This window comes from Dipteris shenzhenensis, chromosome 26 (assembly GCF_047967505.1).
Source record: "Dipteris shenzhenensis isolate YYH24624 ecotype China chromosome 26, Dip_SZ_1.0, whole genome shotgun sequence".
Classification (NCBI taxonomy): Eukaryota; Viridiplantae; Streptophyta; class Polypodiopsida; order Gleicheniales; family Dipteridaceae; genus Dipteris; species Dipteris shenzhenensis.
Genome location: NC_141621.1, coordinates 49,356,593 through 49,360,278, shown reverse-complemented (window position 1 = coordinate 49,360,278; position 3,686 = coordinate 49,356,593).

Genomic DNA, 3,686 nt, shown 5'->3' with positions numbered 1-3,686 from the left:
CCTATGGCAAGTGATCTATGAACTCAACATATGGGGTGTCACGTCCTCTTGATTATTTGCAAGAAAGAGCATGCACATTCAAGATCCCAATCCAAAGGTCTCTTATTCTCTCAAGCCAATCTATACTGTCCTAGGTAAATTGAAAGCCTTTAGTGTATTGGAGGGGACTACTCATGTAAAGAGGAGGGGAAATGTGGGGGAGGGTGTGTTTGGAAGGCCAAGGGTAAGGGGGATCTAGTGAACTTCGAAGGCCATGTATTAAAGCCACTTGGACTCTAACTAAATGATGCCTTCACCAAACCCTTGCCAAGAATATTGAAGCCAAAACCATTTTTGACCTCTTCAAGGGAGTCCTAATTAATTGCTCACACATGCCAAAAGGGGACTATTTTTTACTAGCCATTTTTTATCCAATTCACTTTATTTGATGATAACTTTTTTAGTAATATCTTTAATATGTTGAAAGCAACACTCCCTAATAGTTGAAAGCCCATTAAATGTGTGAATCCACACTAGCATGCAAATCATGGTAACTTATGATGATGTCATGTAAATTGAATTAATTATTACATGTAAAAGTTCAAGGTGCAAACTATATTTGGCTTGAAAATTTTATGAGGCATCCTCACTAGTATGATTACAATGCTAGCTATAGATCCTAATGATCGTGTTGAATAGGATGTGAAAGGCATCATCACTAGTATGGTTACATTACTAGCTTTAGACCCTAATGATCATGTTGGATAGGATGAGAAAGGCAATTAGCTTTATACATGATCCAAGTAGCTTTGAGGACAAAATACTACCAATAACCCAAGAAAAGAAGGTAATATGTCTAGAATCCTATTGCTTGAGAATAAGTTCCAATAGCCAAGCATATTTCATTAAAATCTAATCCAGATCATCTTTACAAGCTAAAAGATTTGGCAAAATACCTTAATGCCATTAACCATAACGTAGATAGCACTAAGTAGTCCAAATTGGCCCAATAAACTTGGCATAAAATTGGTCGATTTATAGCTGTACTAGATATCAAGAGAATCAATCAACCTTCGAGGTTATATTTGGCATGTTGATGCAAGAACAAGCTATTAAACATGCCTTTTCAGATAGAGGTTGAAGTTTCCAAAGAGGGAAGGCAAGTTCAATTCTCAAAAAGACAAAAGTCCAATCCTAAAAGATTATCCAAGTTTAAGGCAGAGGTCAAATTCAATCAAATAGCAATTAACAAGGTAATTTTAATCCAAGACAGACATTAACATAATCAAAATTGCTAAATAGATTTTGGAACGAAAGAGGCCAAGCCAAAGGTAATCAAAACCACTACAACAATGGCAAGAGCTCTCAATGAAGGATAAATAGTTATAATTACCATGGTATGCTCAACCATTGAGAATTAAGATGTCATTTAAGGCAAAGAGATCAATGTCTAAAAGTCTACCATTAATTATGCTTAATACGGTGTTTACAATACATCTCAAAATTCAAATTTCCTTTCTATACAAGGCAATTATGAATTTGAGCTCTATGATAAGCTAGACTTGAAACTGGATTCAAGGGCAACAACGCACATGATAGGGGTTATAAGAGATTTGCTACAATCTAAAAATTAAGAAACATTATTTCATTGCAAATGGTCATCCTTGCAAGGTTGACCAATAGGATAAGTGCCAATTCAACCCCATACCTTAACTTAAAACTTTTAAAAGTTGGTCAAATGGTCAATTAAATCTATGATATATCATGAAAAACATAAGAGACTTTATGGGTCAAAATTGAAAAACTATTCAAACAAACAAATTATTTGCCTTCAAAATAAGCAAATATAGTGCAACTGCAGTATACATTCCTTGGAAAAATACTATAGACACTTGAAATTGTTCTCATGAAGATAAACAACATATTACAAGCACTACCAGCAATGCAATGTCCAAATGAGTATGTGAATCCTACTGCATGGCTAAAGAGCAAAGGCTCCTTTTTCCATATTCAATATCATGGAAATGGATGTCCTTTAGTCAATGCACATAGATATTTGGGATCAATCACTTGTAAAAATTGGATGCGTCAATTTTACGAGCAAAAACCTATGAGCAGGTTTATCCGAGCGTGTTTTTCAAGAGATTTTTAAAAATGTTTTTCTTTAGGAAACATGGTTTTTACACTTTTATTTTCACTAGAACTAGATCCCTTTATCATAAAAATATACAGACTAGTCACTCATTCATTTTTACACAACATAATTTTCTTATTTAGAGACATCCCTTTGTACCCCTGTTATTACCTTAAAAAAGTGTTGATTCCTTTAAGAAACATTCCTCATAATCACTCTCAATGTAATAATACTATGCATATATAATTACTTATTAACACATTTATATCATATGGCAATATCTTTTTAGTGTTTTTATAGCATATTTATGGACATGTTTCTAAAGAAGTTTAAATTACTATAAATAAGTATTAACTTAGGCTTATATATCACTCTCATAAAATACATGTAATATTTAATACTATATATGAAAGATTTTCCAAAATATAACTCCATAGATGTGCTCAAATGGGGTGTTCCAATCAATTTGAGTGGTTGAATGACTATATTTGGACATTGGATATGAAAGTTATGTCACTTTTAAAAGTGCTGTCCAAGGTAGTTTCGCCAGCGAAACTACCTTGGGAGACTTGCTTCAAAGGGGTTTCGCTGGCGAAACTACCTGGATGGCTTGGTTCAATGAGTTTTCTTTGAAGAAACTCTTTCATGAAGATAGGTTGAGAGAGGGTTTTCAATGTCACCCCCTATTAAGTAAAAGTTGTAAGAAGGATCATAAGGGAATTTTCATAGAGAAGTCTACTCTACATGTGGGTTTCTTCAAAAGCCATCCCATTATGCTCTCACCATTCCTACAGATTCACCTAAAGATTTTTGTATAAAATAGGCATTGCTATAATACTTTGCATATTTCTAAGTGAAACTATGTTTTCTTCTGATCGATTTTTGCCATATTTATATATAGTTGGAAGCTTTTTTTTTCCTTCGCTCGGACGCTCGGAAGATTTCGCTCAGAAAATGCTCATCCCCGTAAAAATTGAACTACAATGTATTCAATAAAAACTACTCAATTAAACCCTAGGTCTATTTTATGGAATAAAAGTCTACAGCATTTGAGTAGTTTCAATCTTTCAAATCTTTTGTTGAAAAAAACTTTCAAAATGCATAAAGACATTAAGGTACAATAATGATTATGAGTATGAATCGCATATTCTCAATAATTTTAGAAGAACCATGGCTTTCAACATTGCATCATATAATGGTATTTTTGTAAAGCCATTCCATTAGGTTGTCACTACTAGAGCAACAAGAAGAAAACAATCTATGTTGAGAAAGTGAAGCCTAGTACACATAAAGTTCTTATGTGTAGCTTTAGAGATCCACTTGCGAGAAGAAATTCCTTAATAAATGAGATTACAATATAAACTATGTTCTCGTGGCCAATATAATGGAGCTTAATGATCTCACACCTTCTTAAAAGATACACAAGACCTCACAATGGCAAGAAATAATGAATTATGGACAATAAAACGTGGACCCCTGAAGAATTCGCTCCAGGAAAATAGAGTATTGGATGTAAGAATTGAAATCACATTTGTTGATGGTCAAATTAACAAACGTAAAGTAAGGATTGCCA